The following is a 22,569-nucleotide window of genomic DNA, read 5'->3' as shown; positions in this document are numbered from 1 at the left end:
ACAGAAAGTAGAGGACAGATTACGAGAAAGTTGGGGGTAGGGAACGGGAAGTAATACATAATGGGTACAGGGTTTCTGTTTGGATTGACGGGAACACTCTGGTAAAGGATTATGGAGAGGGTAGCACAACATTGTGAATATGATTAATTCCACTAAATGGTATGCTTGGGAATGGTTGAGATGGCAAAATCTGTTGTAAAAAAGGGAGACTAAAAAGACAATGACAATTAATGGCAACACATGAAGCTAGAATAGATCTAATAATGGAAGAGAAAATGTCCAAAGGACATTGTTGTGACATATGAAAAATGGACTACAGACTATAATTTTATATGAATGTTAAATATTATGAACTTAATAACTGTACTTAAGGTGGTTACATAAGTAAATAACTTTACTCTTAAGGATAGTACATGGAAGTATTAAGTGTTCAAGAAGCATGATTTATATGACCTACTCTCATATATTTAGAAAAACAGATAAATGATAGATAGAAAGATAATTTGCAAAAATAATATATTCAACCATACTCAGTTAAGACAGTAGTCTCTTTCCATTTCAACTTCCCCTCAGTTTAACCAGGATGTGTTTGGGATATATTTTTGTACTCTTCAGTCTCTTCCATGTATAGTAACATTGTTGCTGGCTATTCCAGTTTGGAATGTCTTCTAGCAATACTCTGAATATGGTCAATTCAAGGAATATTTAATTCCTTAATATTCACGCATTCCATAGAAAACTTGAAATATAATGATATCACTTGACTATGTAAGAAAGGTGATAGACATTTACACAAATTTCACAACAATCCTAAAAATTACATAGTTTTACTAATAAAGAATTGAGAATGTGAAAGAAACTGTTTGTAAAGAATTGAGAATGTGAAAGAAACTGTCAAAAATAAAAACAGCATACTCACCTGGCAGGGGAGATACCATGATCATGAAGGTGGTTTTCCCAAGGTGAGGCTTATCCATTGCCCTCCGGATGTGCTGACCCCTGTGACATCCCCAAACATGGGAAACTTGACTGCATAATTTGTAGTAGTGGGGGACTGCATTTGCACTCTCCATATAAAAAAAAGGAAAGAAAAAAAATAAAAACATATTTCCATCAACAATGCTAGAGGATCTTCTAAATGATCTTTCTATTCCTTCTATAGAAAAAGATATTTAAAAATTGCTGTCAAATGAAAAGCTAATGTGTATGCAAACAAAAAAAAATAAGAAAAATGTGTAAAAGAGCTGCAATTGATGGAAACGTTAAGTCATTTCCCTCTTCATTTTGTAATATTGTTAACTTGTAAGTACTGTGAAACTTGTAGTAATTTTATTTTTGGTCAAAATAATTATTCCAAATTGTATCTAATGGTATATTAATAATTTTGTGGGTTTTTACTTAAACAAATCTTGTAAAATTCAACAAGCAACGGGTCCCACAAAACTTGGATCTGCTGGTGAGGTAATTATTATTATCTCTGTTGAAAGAGAAGAAAATTGAAATTTAAAAAGTCAAGTGACTCTCCAATGCCACTTAGATATTACAAGACAGTGCGTGATTTAAAACCACATTTTCATGCTGGGGTGGCAGGGGCAGCACAAGCTAGGTGGGAACTGCAACTGGTGGTGAGCCCAAGGTCAGGTGGGCACTGCAGGTCCCAGGGCCAGGTAGAGGTGGCATATCGGCCGTGAGAAGGGTGGGAAGCCCACCAAACACTTCTCCCTCAGTGTACCCTTCCGATCCTCCAAGGAGGGGGAGATTGCCTGCAGATACCTGCCCCTCAGGTGCTGAATCCCACTGAGGGTTGGTTCAGGAGTTCATAGTGGCAGCAGCGTCCTGGTTGTCCATGGACTGCTGAAGACCCTCACCTTCTCCCAATTTCCATCATAAACTTTCTTGACCAGCTTTCCCTGATGGTGCAGACCAAGCAGTGCTTTTGGTCCCCTATTTCCCTCTAAGTCTGGGTGGAGAAAAAGGGGCTGAGGTCTAATTTGTGTCCTCTCCTAGGCAGTACACCCTTCCTTAGGACATTGATTCCTAAAGTAGTTGCCACTTTATTATTTACTGGGGCTTAATTTTTGGCTGTACTGGCCCTTGGGTGCTGAGAGCCCATTTTATTTGGTGTTTACATGTTTTTATTACAGTCAATAAAAACAAGTCACTAAAACAAAAACAAAACAAATACTCCCCCCCACACACACTTTTAAAAAAAGATTTTATTTATTTATTTATTTTCTCTCCCCATCCCGCCCATCCCCCCCATTGTCTGCTCTGTGTGTCCTTCTGTGATGGTTTCTATCCTTATCAGCTGCACCGGGAATCTGTGTTTCTTTTTGTTGTGTCATCGTGGTATGTGTGCGGTGCCATTCTTGGGCAGACTGCACTTTCTTTTGCACTGGGCAGCTCTTCTTACCAGGCGTACTCCTTGCACATGGGGCTCCCCTATGCGGGGCACACCCCTGCGTGGCACAGCACTCCTTGAGCGCATCAGCACTGCGCATGGGCCAGCTTCATACTGGTCAAGGAGGTCCGGGGTTTGAACCGTGGACTTCCCATGTGGTAGGCCAACTCCCTATCCATTGGGCCAAGTCTGCTTCCCTACACACACATTTTAAGTCACTAAAACAAGCTAAGAAATACAAAGAACTATTGGTTTTCTGCTCACGACTAACTTTGTGACCATGACAATTCACTTAACTTCTTGAAAATTCATTTCACTATGTACCACACGAAGAGATCCTACTAAATAATCTGTAACTTGCCCTTTCAAAGCTAGACCAATGGCAGCAAGCCTGAGCTGAATACTGGATGGAGGACATAATCTACCATGGGACATAGGATGGGGGTTGCTAGACTTCTTGGACACATTGGAATTTGTAGAAATTTGTGTGATTTTCTAGTACATATCACTTTGCTAATAGTAATTCTAGGAGTCCCCCTCCTCAAAAAAAATAATAAATATATATGGGTGAATAAGTTTCTGTTGAATCAACCTAGAAGAGAAAAAGATAATATAGCGGTATTCATTTGGTTGGTGCTGCATCTGAATAACTCATCAATTACATCTAAATTAGGTGGTTTTTTAAAAATGAAAGTTGCTTTTCAGACAAGTGTAGATTCACAGGCAGTTGTAAAAAGTATTACAGAAATACCGTGTACACTTTACCCAGTTTTCCCAATGGCAATAACTTGCAAAACTATAGTATAATATCACAACCAGGATATTGGCAGTGATTCAGTCAAGATACAGAACATTTGCATCACACCACAAGGATTCATCCTCTCTTTTTTGTAGCCATACCTACTCCCCTCCCACCCTCACCCTTTCCTTAATCCCTAACAATCATTAGTTTTCCATTTCTAAAATTTTTTTCATTTCAAGTTGTTATATAAATGGTATCATATTGCTTATTATCTCCTGAGATCCTCTTTTTCACTCTGCATAATTTTCTGGAGATTCATGCACGTTGTTCCATGTATCAACAGTGGTTTCTTTTTAATTGCTGCATAGTATTCCACCACATAGACGTGCCACATCTTGTTTAACCATTTATCCAATGAAGGAATTTGGATTTTCCAGCTTTGGGCTATTACAAATAAAGCTGCTATAAACATCTGGATACAAGTTTTCACTTCTCTGAGATAAATGCCCAAGAGTGCAAATTCTGGGTCATAGGGTTTAGCCTGATTACTCTTTAAACAAACAGGTAAGCTGTTTTCCAGAATTGCCATACCATTTTACATTCTCACCAGCACTGTATGAGTGATTAAGTTTCTCCAATTGCTCACCAGCATTTGGTGTTGTTGCTATTCTGATGGGGATGTAGTGAAATCCCATTGTGGGCTTAATTTGGATTTGTCTAATGATCTATGGTGTTGAACATCTTTTCACATACTTACTTAAATTGTCTCCATGTCTTCTCTACATTTTCCAATTGGTTTGTTGGGTTTGCTTTTTAAAATATTGTGTTTTGAGAGCTGTTTATGTAATTTAGTTATTAGTCCCTCGTTGGATATATAATTTGCAAATATTTTCTCCTAGTCTGTAGCATGTCTTCATTCTAAATAAAATTTAACTTTGATGAAGTTCAATTTAGCAATTTTTCCTTTTATGGAGAATGCTTTTGGTATCAACTCTAAGAACTCTGCATAGACTTAGATCCTGAAAAACAGTATGCTTTTTCTAAAATTTTATAGTTTGTCATTTCACATTTAAGTCTGTGATCTATTTAATTTGTGATCTAGTTAATTTTGTATGAAGTATAAGGTTTAGGTTTGGGGGGGAGGTGTAAAGTCAGGAGCATTTCATTATAGGCTGATTAGAGTATAAGCCAAGGCTCCCACCCCTGCCATGGGTGGGACTGGAGTTAACATTTTTTCTGTAGTATTGGCCTGAAGTAGAGCCCTTACTGTCCAAAAGTTTTCTGTCTTGCTAAGCTCTCTTTCCAGGTTCTCTGGCTAAAAAGAGCAGACTTTTGAAGGTTTTCTTTTTTGGGTGCCCCTGTTGGCATTTTCAGGTTGTTAGCTTCTTCAGCTCCACATCTGAGAAATATATGCAATAAAAAAGAAAACCCAGGGAAATCACCACTCTCATTTCTTGAGACCTAAGGTATTAATATCTACCTGGTCTGCCTTCTCTTCACCTTTCAGAGTCTTCTTACGTCTTTTTAAATATATACTGTTTGGGGGAAGAATAGGGCAAAATATACTTACTCCATCTCCCGGAAGAAGACTGCCTCCATCCATTTATTTTTATTTTCTTAAACTAGACTTTGTTTTTCTGAGCAGTTTTAGGTTTGCAGAAAATACACAGCATATATGGTTGTTGTAGCATATACGGCTTTGTATTTTTCCCACAGCCCTTCCAGTTCTTTCCCCTTCTAGTCACATCAGCATTTCATTTCTTAATAGTTACATAGCAAACCTTGAGAAATAACTGTTTGTGAGCTTGTGACTGATAAGTAAATCTTGTATGCTTGGACTTCTCTCTTCCAGGAACTCTAAGAATAATCTGTTCTGTGACCTGCTTGACCACCTTCATATCAATAGATCCCTTATGTAATTACTCTAAAGCTGCAACTTCAGCTCTACTGAGAAACATTGTAAATGCTCATTCTGTATAGTTACCATGAAATTTTTAACTTCTGCCCTGCTGACAAATATTGTGAATGTCTGTTCCCTTATTATCTGTCCTCAGTACTGCACTTTTTAATCATGCTCTACCCTCACATGCCCTCCCATCCACACATAGACATGTAGTATAAATGACCCCTCTTGCTTTGTGTAAGTGTGGATGTAGTGTCTCGGAAGTGCCACACTCCTCCTGCCGCCGAGGGTGTGGATTCTAGGCCAGGACCAGGCTCGGCTCTACCTCTGTGTAAATAGCTTCCTCCCCATAAGTCCCCTAATAAATGCTCACTTACTCGCCAAGCTGGACTTGTCTGAGCCTTTCTTTGGTCTGACGTATCACTCTGTTTGGTAGGAAGCTGTCATTTTACACAGCTCCCTGCCATACTTAAAACACCTGTATAATTTGAATTGTGAATGCAAGAGATACACTGAAGTCCTAATTCTCAATTCCTCAGAATGTGACCTGATGTGTAAATTAAGTCATTGCAGATGGAATTAGTTAAGATGAGGTCATACTGGAGTATACATTTATCCAATATAACTGGTATCCTTTAAAGAAGGGGAGAGAAGACACAGGGAAGATAGTTATGTGATAACAGAAGCAGTGACTGAAGTGCTGCAAGCCAAGGAGTGCCAAGGATTGTCAGCAAACCACCAGAAATTATGAAGCGGCAAAGAAATGCTCTCCCCTACAGCTTTCAGGGGGAGGATGCCCTGCCAACACTTTGATTTTGGACTCGTAGCCTCCAGAACTGTGAGACAATAAGTGTCTCCTGTTTTAAGACACCAAGTACTCGGCTATACCAACCCTAGGAAACTGAGACAGTTCCCATTATGCCCCCTCTCCTGCCCTAGCCCCTGCACACAGTTTTCCCTATTACTAATATTTTGCTTTAGGTACATTTGTTACAATTGATGAACTAATATTGATACATTATTATTAACTGAAGTCCATAGTTTACATTAGGGTTCACCACAGTTTGTTTATCCATTCATCTGTTGATGGACACCTGGGTTGTTTCCAACTTTTGGCAATTGTGAATAATGCCACTATGAATATCGGTGTACAGATGTCTGTTTGTGTCACTGCTCCCAGTTCTTCTGGATATATACCCAGTAGTGGCATTGCAGGGTCATGCGGTAAGTCTGTATTCAAATTCTTTAGGAACTGCCAAATAGTTCTCCACAGTGGCTGTACCATTCTGCATTCCCACCAACAGTGGATATGTGTTCCTATCTCTCCACACCCTCTCCAACATTTGTAGTTCTCTGTCTTTTTAATAGTGGCCATTCTGATAGGTGTGAAATGATATCTCATTGTAGTTTTCATTTGCATTTCCCTAATCATTAGTGATATTGAATATTTTTTCTTTTTTTTTTTTTTTTTGCCATTTGTATTTCTTCTTTGGACAAATGTCTATTCAAGTCTTTTGCCCAGTTTTAAATTGGGTAGTTTGTCTTTTTATTGTTGAATTGTAACATCTTTTTATATATCCTGGAGATTAAGCCTTTATTGCATATGTATTTTTCAATTATTTCTCCCATTGAGTTGGCTGCCTTTTCACCCTGTGAGGTTTGAGGAGGTCCAATTTATCAATTTTTTCTTTTGTTGCACATGCTTTGGATGTAAGGTCCAAGAAACCACCACCTACTACAAGGTCTTGAAGGTGTTTCCCTACATTTTCTTCTAGGAGTTTTATGGTCCTGGCTTTTATATTTAAGTCTTTGGTCCATTTTGAGTTGATTCTTGTATAGGGAGTGAGATAGGGTTCCTCTTTCATTCTTTTGGTTACAGATTTCCAGCTGTCCCAGCACCATTTGTTGAAAGGACTGTTTTATCCCATTAACATTAACTTTGTAGGTGGTCAAAAACCAATTGACTGTATAGGTGAGGGTTTATTTCTGGGTTCTCAATTCTATTCTGCTGATCGATGTGTCTATCTTTATGCCAATACCATGCTGTTTTAACCACTGTAGCTTTGTAATATGTTTCAAGGTCAGGCAGTAAAATTCCTCCCACATTGCTCTTCTTTTTTAGAAAGTTGTTGGTTATTTGAGTTATTTTTTTCTTCCAGTTGAATTTGGTAATTGCCTTTTCTAATTCTGTAAAGTAGGCTGTTGGGATTTTAATTGGTACTGCATTGAATCTATAAATTAGTTTGGGTACGACTGACATCTTCATGATATTTATTCTTCCAATCCATGAACACAGAATGTCTTTCCACTTGTTTAGGTCTTTTAGAATTTCTTTTAGCAGTGTTTTGTAGTTTTCTGCATAAAGGTCCTGTACTTCTTTGGTTAAATTAATTCCTAGGTATCTGAGTCTTTTTGTTGCTATTGAAAATGGAATTTTACCCCTGATTTCCTCCTCAGATTGTTCAGTAATAGGGTATAAAAACATGACTGATTTCTGTGTGCTGATCTTGTATCCTGCCACTTTGCTGAACTCATTTATTAGCTCAGGTAGCTTTGTTGTGGATACTTCCGGATTTTCTAAATACAGGAACATGTCATCCACAAACAGTGAGAGTTTTACTTCCTCTTTTCTTATTTGGATGCCTTTAATTTTTTTCTTGCCTAATTGCCCTAGCAAGAACGTCTAATACAATACTGAATATCAATGGTGGTAGTGGGCATCCTTGTCTTGTCCCCAGGCTTAGAGGGAAAGCTTTCAAACTTTCCCCATTGAGTATGATGCTGGCTGTGGTTCTTCATATATGCCTTTTATCATATTGAGAAATGTTCCTTCTATTCCTATCTTTTGAAGAGTTTTTATCAAAAAAAGGATGCTGGATTTTGTCAAGTACCTTTTTTGCATTGATTGAGATGATCATATGGTTTTTTCTTTCACTTTGTTAGTGTGGTGTATTATGTTGATTGATTTTCTTATGCTGAACCAGTCTTGCATCCCAGAAATAAACCCACTTGGTCATGATGTATAAGTCTTTTGATATATTGCTGGATTCAATCTGCAAGCATTTTGTTGAGAATTTTTGCATCTATGTTCTTAGAGAGATTTGTCTGTAATTTTCTTTTCTTGTAGTATCTTTATCTTGCTTTGGTATTAGGGTTATGTTGGTTTCATAAAATGTGTTGGGTAATTTTCCCTCCTCTTCAATTTCTTGGATGAGTTTAAACAGGATTGGCATTAATTCTTTTTTAAATGCTTGATATAATTCACCTGTGAAACCTTCTGGTCCTGGGTTTTTCTTTGCTGGGAGATTTTTGATGATGGATTCAACCTCCTTAACTGTGATTGGTTTGTTAAGTTCTTGTATTTCTTGTAAAGTCAGTGTAAGTTGGTTGTGCATTTCTAGGAATTTGTCCATTTCATCATGGCTGTCTAGTTTGTTGACATTCAGTTTCTCTTAATATACTCTTATGACTACTTTTATGTCTGTGGGGTCAGTTGTAACTTCCCCCCTTTCATTTCTGATTGTATTTGTTTGTATCTTCTCTCTTTTTTTCTTTGTTAGTCTAGCTAGGGTTTGTTAATTTTATCAATCTTCTCAAAGAACCAGCTTTTGGTTTTGTTAATTTTCTCTATTGTTTTTTGTTCCCAATTTCATTTATTTCTGCTCTAATCTTTATTATTTCTTTTCTTCTGCTTGCTTTGGGATTGGTTTCCTGTTCTTTTTTTAGTTTCTCTAGTTGTTCAGTTAAATCTTTGAGTTTAGCTCTTTCTTTTTTTTAATATAGGCATTTAGGGCTATAAATTTCCCTCCCAAGACTGCTTTTGCTGTATCCCATAAGGTTTTTTTGTTTTTTGTTTTTTGTTTTAATGAGAGGTGGTGCCCAGCACCAGCAACCACCACAATGAAGATCTTTGTTTTTTATTTCTCTCCTCTTCACCCCTCCCTCACTCCAGGTGTCTGTTCTCTGTGTGCATTTGCTGCATGTTCTTTTTTTGTCCGCTTCTGTTGTTATCAGTGGCACAGGAATCTGTGTCTCTTTTTGTTGCATCATCTTGCTGCATCAGCTCTCCGTGTGTGTGGTGCTATTCCTAGGCAGGCTGAACTTTTTTTGTGCTGGGCGGCTCTCCTTACGGGGTGCACTCTTTGCACATGGGGCTCCCCTGCATGGGGACACCCCTACGTGGCACAGCACTCCTTGCACGCATCAGCACTGCACATGGGCAAGTTCCACATGGGTCAAGGAGGCCCAGGGATTGAACTGCGGACCTCCCATGTGGTAGGCGGCCGCCCTATCCACTGGACCAAGTCGCTTCCCTCCCATAAGTTTTGATATGCTGTGTTCTCATTTTCATTTGTCTCAATATATTTACTGATTTCATTTGCAATTTCTTCTTTGACCCACTGATTATTTAGGAGTGTGTTGTTCAGCCTACCCACATTTGCAAATTTACTTTTTTGCTATTATTGATTTCCAGTTTCATTCATTATGATATGAGAAGGTTTTATTGTATAATTTCAATCTTTTTATATTTATTGAGAGTTGCATTGTGCCCTAACATGTGTTCTATCCTGGAGAAAGATCCCTGGGCACTTGTGAAGAAAGTACACCCCACTGCATTTGGATGCAGTGTTTGTATGTGTCTGTTAGGTCTAACTCATTTATCATATTGTTCAAGTTCTCTGTTTTCCTTATTTATCTTCTGTCTAGTTGTTCTATCTAGTGATATGAGTGGGGTGTTGAAGTTTCCAACAATTATTGTAGAGATGTTTATTTTTGCCTAAGTTTTCCCAGAGTTTGTGTCATGTATTTTGGGGTACCCTGGATAGATGCATAGATATTTATGACAGTTAAATCTTCCTGGTGGATTTTCCCTTTTATTAATATATAATGGCCATCTGCATCTCTTATAAGATTTTTTGTATTTGAAGTTTGTTTTGTCTGATATTAGTATAGCTACCCCTGCTCTTTTCTGGTTACTATTCATGTGGAGTGTCTTTTTCCAACCTTTCATTTTCAACCAGTTTGTATCCTTGGGTGTAAGGTGAGTTTCTTATAAGCAGCATTTGGATGGCTCATGTTTTTTTATCCATTCTGTCAACCTATATATTTTGATTGGAGAGTTTAATCCATTCACATTCAATGATATTACTGTAAATATACTATTTACTACCTCCAATTTATCTTTGGTTTTCATATCTCATATTTTTGTCTATGTTTTCACTCTTATGGTTATTCTTTCTGCTATTCTTTCTTCTATACTCTCCTCTGAGCCAGCCTCTTCTGTCTTTTTCTTTCAGGTTCTATGGCTTCCTTTAATATTTCTTGCAAAGCTGGATTCTTTTTTTTTGTCTGTTTGTGAATATTTTATATTCACCTTCATATTTGAAAGACAATTTTGCTGGATAAAGAGTTCTCAGCTGGCAGTTTTTCTCTTTCAGTATCCTAATTGTATCATACCGCTGTTCTTGGCTCCATGGTTTCTGAAAAGAAATCTTTGCTAAGTCTTACTGGGCACCCCTCGAATATGATGGTTTGCTTTTCTCTTGCTGCTCTGAGAATTTTCTCTTCATCTTTGACATTTGACATTCTGAGTAGTATGTATCTTGGAGTAGGTCTATTTGGTTTTATTCTGATTGGGGTACAGTGTACTTCTTGGACATGTAAGCTCATTTCTTTAGTGAGAGTTGGGAAATTTTCAGCTATGATTTCCTCAAATACTATTTCTGCCCCTTTTCCCTTCTCTTCTCCTTCTGGAACTCCCATGACTTCTAAGTTGTTGCATTTTGTATTATCATTCAACATTCTGAGCCCCTGCTCATGTTTTTTCATTCTTATCTCTCTCCAATTTTAGTTGTTCTGTCTTTGGTATCACTTATTCTTTCTTCTATCATTTTCAGTCTGCTGTTGTATGTCTCAAATGTGTTTTTCATTCCCATAAGTTCTGTTACTTTTCTGTTCAGGATTTCAAATTCTTCTTTGTGCTTGTTCAATGTCTTCTTTTTTTGTCTTTATTTATTTTTTTAATGTTACAAAAAAATATGAGGTTCCCATATACCCCCCACCCCCTTCACCCCACTCCTCCGCCCATAACAACAACTTCCTCCATCATCATGAGACACTCATTGCACTTGGTGAATACATCTCTGAGCACCGCTGCATCTCATGGTCAATGGTCCACACCATAGCCCACACTCTCCCACAGTCCACCCAGTGGGCCATGGGAGGACATACGATGTCCAGTAACTGTCCCTGCAGCACCACCCAGGACAACTCCAACTCCTGAAAATGCCCCCACATCACATCTCTTCCTGCCACTCCCTACCCTGCTCAATGTCTTCTTGATGTCATTTATCTCTTTGAATATATTGTCATTCAACTCAATAATTTGATGTTGGAAATTTGTGTGCATCTCACTGATTAGTTCTCTCAAGTTCTGCATCTCTTCTGGGGCTTTGATATATTCATTTTCTTGGTCCATGCCTTCAATTTTCTTAATATGGCTTGTAAATTTTTGCTGATATCCAGGCTTCTGATTAGAAGGTAGTTAACTCAGATGCTCAATTTCTTTCTCTTTTGTAGGGATTTAGTGGCAGAAGGCTGTGTGTTACCAATTCTCTTTTATTTTTAGCTTGCCTGGGTCACTAGGATTGTCCTGCTGGTTGCTCAGAACTGGGCACTGGAGCCAGTAATTGGTTGTAGAGTTACTTCTTAGGGCTTAGGGCAAGGAGTCTATAGAGGCCAGGAAAAACCTCTCCTACTTATTTTTCATTTTCTTGCTTGCACTTCCTTGGTCTGCCAGCAGATGGCTCTCTTTGGCAGGTCTCAGTTCAATGGCTGGTTGGAGTGTATTTGTTGAAACACAGACCAATGTGAAAGAACTTCCTGTCTGGAGGCTAAGACCCTTGTAATTAAAACTTTCTCTGAGACAGTTCTCCAGCCTTCTCTGGCAGCCTCCTCCCTTTTCCCGGGTCAGAAATGTTTTCATTCCCCTCTGAGTCCTCAACAGTCAGTCTGTTAGTAGAGGAGGAGATTGGGAGGGTTGTGTATCTTTAGCCTCTTGCCGGCTCCAACGCAAATGGTGCAGCTCCACCTGGCCTGGAAGTCTCCTGGGACAGGGCAGACCAATTTTGTGTCAAAATCTGAGTCAGCCTTAATCTGTGTCCCTCTCTCTCCCCATTCCTGGGTCATCCTCAACAATTATTGAAGCATGGGAGGTTATGAGGGTCGAATTTCTCCAGTCTTTCCCTGACTCCCAGGGCAAACCAGTGTGTTGTCTCACCTGGCCTGGAAGGGCTCATGGGACTCAGCAGACCAAATTTGTGGGTCAGAAGTTGAGTCAGCCTTAGGCTGTATCCCTCTGTCTCCCTTTTCCTGGGGTAGTAGATCCCTGGAGCTCCCTTTGTCTGTAGATGCAGGCCCAGAAGCCTGAGAATTCTATAGTGTCTAGTGTGGGCCGGTCCTCCAGCTATTTTACTGGAGAAGAAGAAAGTCTCATGTCTTCCTAGTCTGCCGTCTTCTTGGAAGTAATGAGGTCTTCACTGATTTCTTTTAGCATTGTTTTGAAGTTTTCTGCACATGGGTCTGGTACTTTTTTGGTTAAATTGATTCCTAGGTATTTCAATCTTTTTGTTGCCATTGTAAATGGAATTTCCCCCTCTGATTTCCTCCTCAATTGTTCAATGTTAGTGTACAAAACCATTACTGATGTTGGAGATTTGGACCCGAAGGGTATCGGGAATGAAAGAAAGAAAAGAGGGAGAAGGAAACAAAGAGAAAGAATGAGAGAGCTGGGATCAGGGGGTCTGCGAGTAATGACTCCTTAGACAACTTTACAGTTCACAAGGGGCTCTATCCCCAGTCCACATGGGTAGAAGCAGCAACATGCAGTTAACCATCAACATTACTCATAGTTTAAGAAATTAAAAAATCTTATCTCAAGGTACAAAGTTTAAGTGTTCTATTTACTACACAAATGTTATCTGCTCATCTTTTCTTTCTGCCTTTCACCGCTTCATAATGTTTGCAGGGAATTCTTAATTACCACATTCCTTAGATTGCTAGCATAGCCATGGAGACAGCACATCTCTCCTTGAGAGGCCACTGTGCCTCAGTTTCCAACAACTGATTTTTGTGTGTTGATCTTGTATTCTGCCACTTTGCGAAACTCCTTTATTAGCTAAAGTAGCTTTGTTGTAGACATTTCAGAATTTTCTAAAGATAGGGTCATGTCATTTGCAAATAGTGAGAGTTTTAATTCCTCCTTTCTTATTTGGGTGCCTTTTTTTTTTTTTTGTCTAATTGCTCTAGCTAGAACTTCTAGTACAATGTTGAATAACAATGTTGACTGTGCATCCTTGTCTTGTTTCTGATCTTAGAGGGAAAGCTTTCAACCTTTCCCCATTGAGTATGATGTTGGCTGTGGGGTTTTCATATATGCCTTTTATCATACTGAGGTATTTTCCTTCTATTCCTATCTTTCAAAGTTTTTTTTTTTAATCTTTATCTGGTTTTTATTTAGAGATTAAAAACATTTTTTAAAGATACATAGATCATATGAAGCATTACATTAAAAATTATAAGAGGATCCCATATACCCCCACCACCTACCCCGCCACTCACACTTCTCCCACATCAACAAATTCTTTCATCAGTGTGGCACATTCATTGCATTTGATGAATACATTGTGGAGCACTGCTACACAGCATGGATTATAGTTTACATTGTAGTTTACACTCTCTCCCAGTCCACTCTGTGGGTTACAGCAGGATATATGTCTTGCATCTTTCACTGCAATATCATTCAGGACAACACCAAATCCTGAAAATGCCCCCATATCACACCTCTTCTCCCCTCTCCTTGCCATCAGCAACTAATGTGGCCACTGTCTCCACATCAATGATATGATTTCTCTCATTGCTAGAGTCACAATATTTCTATAGTAGAATACCAGTAAGCCCACTCTAATCCATATTTTATTCCTCCATCCTGAGGACTCTGGGATGGTGATGCCCACTCCACCTCTAACTTAAGAGGGGGCTTAGATCCCACATGGATGATGGATGGAATTCTCCTGCTTTCAGTTGTAGACTCTTTCAGTTCCCTGGCATGGTGGTCAACCATCCCCATCTCCCTGTTAGCCGACATGGGCCTGTCCAACAAACTGGAGGCTAGTTCCTGCAACTCTGCTGAGGCTCAGTGGCCAACTGCCACACAGTCAGTCCAGATATTCAAGTCTCTGAGCATACACCGACCCCAGTGCCAAACACAGGTTCAGTAAAAGTGACAGAAAAGGCATGTGTAGAGAGGTAACATCTGAGTCCAACTCTATCACACTCAGGGGCACAAATTTCAAAGTATGGCCCAGTGACTAGGCACTGAACTCCAGAGCCATCTGTCGTGTTTGTAGGACCTGGGTGTCTCCATATCCCTCAGGAGCACCACTACTTGGGGTGGTATCTACTTTGGCTATCTCTGAGATCCTGCTGAGATGTGCATAACCATGACCCCTCTGATGATCTCCCGACTCACTTTGAAGCCTCTTAGCCATATAAACTTATTTGTCTTTACCGTTACCCTCTGTTATTCAATGTCTTTTCCTAGTTGCATCAACAGTTGGTGCTTGGTAGAAATCCCTCCACACCAGGGAGGCTCATCCCCAGGAGTCATGTCCCACACTGCGGGGTAGGTAATGCACTTACATGCTGAGTTTGGCTTAGAGAGTGGCCACATTTGAATAACATGGAGGCTCTCAGGAGGTAACTCTTAGGCAGTTCTAGGCCTAGTTGAAATTTTCAGCACACAGACTCCTAAGCAGAGTCATAAGTATCAAGGACCCATCATTGGACAATCTTTCTTCAGTGGTCTATGCCCTTGCACTTAGGAGGTTGTTGCTGCTCCATTGGGAAGTACGACAGAGTTTCCCAGAATGGGAACTCAGCATTCCCTCAGTTGCCATGTGAAACTCTACCCCTTAGGTCAATACCCAACGAATATCCAAACATATCTATATACCCTATATGCATGCCCTGGAGAACTCCCTCCCACCCATGTATGCCCCATCAATGATACCCCCCATCAGTGCTCCTCCCTTGCCATAGTTGAAACCCTCTGTGATCCAAAACTTCTTCAACACTGATGTCTAATATATTGCTGAATTCGATTAATAGGAAAATGAAATATTAATGATAGGTTTAAAGATTAGAAATAGAATACATAATAATTCAGAAACACTAAAATACAGTAAAAAATAAATTGGGGTATTAAAAAAGTGAAAAATATCATGAAAATTTTTTTGATGTTTTGCCTTTCATCACTGTAATAGATGTTGCCCTGTATACACAGTGGCAAGGCAATCTCTTCCATTTCTTCCTCAGTGTCTACATTCTTTTTTTTTTTATGTCTTCAAAAAAGTTTTAGATCACAATAAAGTCACATATACAATATAGGGGACTCCTATATACCCAACATCAAACCCTTTTCCACCTTCCCCAGCAATGATCTTTTTACATAGTGATGTTACATTTGCTGCAAATGATGTACAGATATTGAAACAGAGCTAACAACCATGGTTCCATTATGGTTTACATTTTAGACAGTACACTTAATAAATTTTTGGTTACACTATGGTTTTCATTTTAGACTAAACACCTTTATAAATTTTTGGTGTAGTTTAACATGGCCTGTATCCATCATTGCAGAATCATGTAGAACACCTCAGGGCCCACAGTGACAACCATGCTTCACTGCTTGAAGGACAAGATTGCTAGATACTTGCAACAATGCTGAGGGCTTAACACACTAGTCTGTCCTCCCTGATTGGGAGCCACCCATGCTCTCAAGAGACACCCTCCCCTCTATTTGAGAATATCAGGACTCCCAGGATGGGGGTACAACACCTTCCCCCTCATTGTATGGATCTCCACGCACTGATAAAACACACTATGACATGATGAGCACTCACACACTTCCTAGAAGTCTGCCCCATGTGCACCCTGTGCCGGATGCCCCCTGTCAAACACGTTAAACCAGTAACCCTTCCTTATTATATTTTCTAAAGAGTTTTCTCGGCATTATAGTTTCAGCCACATACCGAACAATCGCCTGTATTCACCTGCTCCTTCCACCCTTCCCCCATTCCATGGACCATCTGACCCATCCTCTCAATCCTAGCCCCACAAAGCTCAACCCAATAGCCTGTAAAGCTTAACCCAATAGTATCCCTATGCCCCCATCTTCTCCCTTCACTGCACAACTCCTTACCTCCATTTTACCATGGAATTCCCCCATGTGGTCATTGGTTCACTTCCTTCCTCTCCCCTCCCCCCTGTTTCCTGTAAGCCTATCATACAGTCTCTGACTCTCTGAGACACCTTGATTTGCTTAATTCATATCAGAGAGGTCATGTAGTATTTGTCCTTCAATGCCTGGCTTGCTTCGCTCAACATAAGGTCCTCAAGATTCATCCATGTTATCTCATGTGTTAGTACTGTATTCCTTCTTACAGCAGAGTAGTATTCCATTTTATGTATACACATTTTGTTTATCCATTCATCTGTTTTTTTTTTATTGACTTTGTAATAATATTACATTAAAAATATATATGTGAGGTCCCATTCAGCCCCACCCCCCACCCCCCGTCTCCCCCCCCCAACAACACTCGTTCCCATCATCATGACACATCCATTGGATTTGGAAAGTACATCTTTGGGTACCTCTGCACCTCATAGTCAATGGTCCACATCATGGCCCATACTCTCCTCCATTCCATCCAGTGGGCCCTGTGAGGATTTACAATTTCCGGTGATTACCTCTGAAGCACCATCCAGGGCAGCTCCATGTCCCAAAGACGCCTCCACCTCTCATCTCTTCCTGCCCTTCCCCACACCCATCGTCCACCATGTCCACTTTTCCCAATCCAATGCCACCTCTTCTATGTGGACATTGGATTGGTTGTGTCCATTGCACCTCTATGTCAAGAGGAGGCTCAGATTCCACATGGATGCTGGATGCAATCCTCCCACTTTCAGTTGTAATCACTCTAGGCTCCATGGTGTGGTGGTTGTCCTTCTTCAACTCCATCTTAGCTGAGTGTGGTAAGTCCAATAGATCAGATTGTAGGTGCTGGAGTCTGTTGAGGCTCAGGACCTGGCTATCACACTGTCAGTCCAGAGACCCAAATCCCCTAAATATATCCTAAACCCCAACATCAACTGCACCTCCAGCACATTAGCATGAAAGTCTTATGAAGGGAGATCCCATCTGAGTCCAGATTCATCACACACAAACACCATTTCCAAAGAGGGGCCATCTGCCCTGGTAGTTGACCCCACTGGCCATGACCATAACTCCCATGGGTCTCTTTAGCCCTCACAGGAACCAATATCTGGGGGTTGTATCTGCTTTATCTGTCTCTCTGACTCTGCTCAGTTGTGCATGAGGGCAATCCTTCTGCCAGCCTCCAGACTCTTTTTTAGAAACTCGTAGCCATATAAACTCATTTCTCCTTTCCATTTCCCCCTTACTTTAGGTCAAACAGCATTTTAAAGTCATGGTATTTTATGTAGACATGGATATTCTGCTGATCCGCATTGAACCTTCCGTATAAGGTCATTTTCCAGTTGCATCATCAGTTGGTAGTTGATAGTGGTCCCTCGTTGCCAGGGAGGCTCATCCCCGGGTGTCATGTCCCACGCTGGGGGGAAGGCATTGCATTTACATGCTGAGTTTGGCTTCGAGACTGGCCACATTTGAGTAACATGAAGGCTGACAGGAGGGAATTCCCAGGCACAATGTTGCTCTAGGCCTTGTTCTTATTTTAGGTTTATCAGCTCACAAGTATAGTCATTAGCATCAGGGGCTCACTGTTGAACCCTCACTCCCTCCCGGTCCCTGCCACTGTACCTGGGAGACTGTCGCTGCTCCCCTAGGGACCACAACAGAGCACCACTGGCCAGGAACCCAGTACCCCCCCTACTGTGGTTTTTAATTGTTGCCACTATGAGTATATCCATACATTACCATGCACCCTGGACATATGTTCTGTACAGCTCCCTGTCAGCCAAATATCACCTGTCATTGGTATCCCATACCAGTATCCCTCCATTGCCATTGTTGAAACACTCTGTGATCCAGAACTCCCCGAAATTTGAAGCCCAATATAATGTCATGGTCCCTTACTAGGGAATGGCATATAGCGATGGGTTTAAAGGATAGATAAAGAACTTGGATAAAGTTAGATAAAGAACTTAGATAAAGAATTTTGACTTGAAAAAATTCCACATCCTATCTTTTTCTTCCCCCCCCCCCCCCTAATTATTCAGCTTTTCTTCACAGGAGTCCTAGACCACAGCAATGTATATATATAATATACAGCACTCCCACACATCCACCAGAAAACCTTTTCCCTTCCACAGTGATACTCTTAGCCCTATTCATATCATATTTACTTAAAGTGATGTACAGAGTCTGAGACATTAGCTTTCCAACAAGGTGACATCTGTGCTTACACTGTGGTGCATACTTTAGGATACACAGTTCTTTACATTTTTAGTTATCCTATGTTTTACATTATGGTTTACATTATCAGTCTGTCATCTCCTATATGTTATGGTGTAATATTACATGTCTTAAATCCATCCTTGTGTACTCTCAAGAAACTCCTCTCTTACCCCCTATTTACTTTGGTTCCACACATTTAACGTCCATTTTCCCTTCCACCTTGGTGCCCACAGTGACAGCCAACCTCCATTTCTTGAGGAGCCACTTCCAGAGATAGATGGAATAGTGTTCAGGGCCTAACTTGCTCAACTGCCCCAATGCCCTGGGAGCCACCCTTTCTCTCGAGGGATACAGTTCCCTCTATTTGATGGCATCAGTCCTCCCCAGGATGTGGGTCCACCCCCACTCTCACTACTTGGGTCTCTACCCCATGGTGTCACCCACTCTGGCAGAATGAGCATTTAGACATTCCCCAGGAGCCCGTCCTGCATCAGACCCTCCCCTCCGAGCATTCTAAACAAGTAACCCTCTTTATTATATTTTGATATGATTTTCTCGGCATTTTACTCTCCACCAACACCTGACCCTCTCCTGTGTTCGTATGCTACCCCTCCCTCCCCCCACTTTTGGGCAACGTTACCCATCCGTCCCTCCCCAGCCACCCTCAAACCCGCAAAGCCCCAACCAAAGGCAACCCCTTGCCCCCCTTTTATCTCTTCTTTGTGTTCATACTTACCACCATCTCGTCTTAAATTCCACCCCTGCAGACATCGGCTCATATCCTTCCTCCACCCTCCGATTTCCTGTAAGCCTATCGTTCAGTCTCTTGCTATCTAGGGCAGCTTGTTTATTTCATATCATTGAGGTCATGTAGTATTTGTCCTTCAATGTCTGGGTTGCTTCACTCAACATAAGGTTCTCAAGATTGATCCATGTTATCACATGTGTTTGTAGTGTGTTTGTTCTTACAGCTGAGTAGTATTCCATTGTGTGTATATACCACATTTTATTGATCCACTCGTCTGTTGATGGGCATTTGGGTTGATTCCAACTTTTGGCAATAGTGAACAATGCTGCTATGAACACTGGTGTACATATATCGGTTTGTGTCCTTGTTTTCAGTTCTGCTGGGTATATAACCAGCAGTGGTATTGCTGGGTCATATGGCAAATCTATGGCTAGTTTTTTGAGAAACCGCCATACTGTTCTCCAGAATGGTTGGATCCTTCTGCATTCCCACCAGCAGTGGATGAGTATTCCCCTTCCTTCACATCCTCTCCAGCACTTGTATTCTGTTTTTTTTCATAGCTGCCAATCTTATGGGTGTAAGATGGTATCTCATTGTAGTTTTGATTTGCATTTCCCTGATAGCTAGAGATTTGGAACATTTTTTCATGTGCTTTCTTGCCATTTGTATTTCTTCTTCGGAGAAGTGTCTGTTTAAGTCTTTTTCCCATTTTTTAAATGGGTTGTTTATCTTTTTATTTTCAAGATATAGGAGTTCTTTGTATATGCAAGTTATAAGTTTCTTATCAGATATATGATTGCCAAATATTTTCTCCCACTGTGTGGGCTCCCTTTTTACTTTCTTGACAAACTCCTTTGAGGTGCAGAAGGCTTTAATTTTGAGGAAGTCCCATTTATCTATTAGTTCTTTTGCTGCTCATGCTTTTGGTGAGATATTCATAAATCCATTTCCTATTACAAGGTCCTGTAGATGTTTCCCTACACTGCTTTCTAAGGTTTTTATGGTCTTGGCTCTTATATTTAGGTCTTTGATCCATCTTGAGTTGATCTTTGTATAAGGTGTGAGATGGTAATCCTCTTTCATTCTTCTACATATGGCTATCCAGTTCTCCAGACACCATTTGTTGAATAGGCCACTCTCTCCCAGTTGAGAGGGTTTGGTGGCTTTATCGAATATTATGTGGTTGTATATGTGAGGTTCTATATCAGAGCTTTCAATTCGATTCCATTGGTCTATGTGTCTCTCCTTATGCCAATACCATGCTGTTTTCACCACCGTAGCTTTATAGTATGTTTTGAAGTCAGGTAGTGTGATTCCTCCAATTTCGTTTTTCTTTTTCAGTATGTCTTTGGCTATTCGGGGTCTCTTTCCTTTCCAAATAAATTTCATAGTTAGTTTTTCTAGTTCCTTAAAGAAGGCTGCGTTGATTTTTATTGGGATTGCATTGAATGTGTAGATCAGTTTTGGTAGGATAGACATCTTAATAATGTTCAGTCTTCCTATCCATGAACAAGGAATAGTCTTCCATTTATTTAGGTCTTCTTTGATTTCCTTGAACAATCTTGTATAGTTCTCGGTGTATAAGTTCTTTACCTCTTTAGTTAAATTTATTCCTAAGTATTTGATTTTTTTATTTACTATTGTGAATGGTATTTGTTTCTTTATTTCCTCCTGATCTTGCTCATTATTGGTGTACAGAAATGCTACTGATTTTTGCGCATTGATCTTATAACCTGCGACTTTACTAAACTCATTTATGAGTTCTAGAATCTTCGTTGTAGATCTCTCAGGGTTTTCTATGTATAGGATCATGTCATCTGCAAATAATGAAATTTTGACTTCTTCCTTTCCAATTTGAATGCCTTTTATTTCTGGTTCTTGCCTCAGTGCTCGAGCAAGTACTTCTAAGACAATGTTAAATAGGAGCGGAGACAGTGGGCATCCTTGTCTTGTTCCTGAGTTTAGAGGGAAGGAGTCTAGGATTTCTCCATTGTAAACAATATTGGCTTTAGGTTTTTCATATATACTCTTTATCATGTTCAAAAAATTCCCTTGTATTCCAATCTTTTGGAGTGTTTTTATCAAGAAAGGGTGCTGTATTTTGTCAAATGCTTTTTCTGCATCAATAGATATAATCATGTGATTTTTTTCCTTCAATCTGTTTATATGGTGTATTACGTTGATTGATTTTTTTATGTTGAACCATCCTTGCATACCTGGGATGAATCCCACTTGGTTGTGGTGTATAATACGTTTAATGTGTTGTTGAATACGATTAGCAAGTATTTTGTTAAGTATTTTTGTGTCTAGGTTCATTAGAGAAATTGGTCTGTAATTTTCCTTTCTTGTGATGTCTTTGTTTGGCTTTGGTACTAGGGTAATGTTGGCATCATAGAAGGAGTTGGGTAATGTTCTATCTGTTTCGATGTTTTGGAATAGTTTCAGCAGGATTGGTGTCAGTTCTTTCCGGAATGTTTTGTAGAATTCACCTGTGAAGCCATCTGGCCCTGGGCTCTTCTTAGTTGGGAGATTTTTAATAACTGATTCTATCTCTCTGCTTGTGATTGGTTTGTTAAGATCATCAATTTCTTCTTTTGTCAATATGGGCTGCTTATGTGTTTCTAGGAATTTGTCCATTTCCTCTAGATTGTCATTTTTGTTGGAATATAGTTTTTCAAAATATCCTCTTATGATAGTCTTTATTTCTGTGGGGTCAGTAGTGATATCGCCTTTTTCATTTCTTATTTTGTGTATTTGCATCTTCTCTCTTTTTTTCTTTGTTAGTGTTGCTAAAGGTTTGTCAATTTTGTTAATCTTCTCAAAAAACCAGCTCTTGGTCTTGTTTATCTGTTCAAGTGCTTTCTTATTTTCTATTTCATTTAGTTCTGCTCTTATCTTTGTTATTTCCTTCCTTCTTCTTCCTGTTGGGTTACTTTGTTGTTGTTTTTCTAAGTCCTTCAAATGTGCAGTTAGTTCTTCAATTTTTGCTCTTTCTTCTTTTTTGATATATGAATTTATGGCTATAAACTTCCCTCTCAGTACTGCTTTTGCTGCATCCCATAAATTTTGGTATGTTGTGTTATCATTATCATTTGTTTCAAGGTAGTCATTGATTTCTTTTGAGATTTCCTCTTTGACCCACTGTTTTTCTAAGAGTGTGCTGTTTAATTTCCAAATCGTGGTGTGAAATCTGGGCTTCTGTCCCTTGCAAATCTCCAGCTTGACTCCACTGTGGTCAGAGATAATGTTTTGTATGATTTCAATCTTTCTGAATTCG

General features: G+C 39.8%; 1 non-coding gene across 1 annotated transcript; it reads left to right on the top strand.

The window, feature by feature from the left end:
- Positions 1–911: 911 nt before the first annotated feature.
- On the top strand, positions 912–1,073 carry LOC111765805 (U1 spliceosomal RNA). Its single transcript, XR_002798031.1, has one exon. It is a non-coding gene; the product is annotated as a U1 spliceosomal RNA (small nuclear RNA).
- Positions 1,074–22,569: the final 21,496 nt, after the last annotated feature.

The sequence above is a fragment of the Dasypus novemcinctus genome, chromosome 11 (genome assembly GCF_030445035.2).
Source record: "Dasypus novemcinctus isolate mDasNov1 chromosome 11, mDasNov1.1.hap2, whole genome shotgun sequence".
Taxonomy (NCBI): Eukaryota; Metazoa; Chordata; class Mammalia; order Cingulata; family Dasypodidae; genus Dasypus; species Dasypus novemcinctus.
Note: the sequence above shows the minus strand (reverse complement) of the source record. Positions and strands in the feature narration are given on the sequence as shown.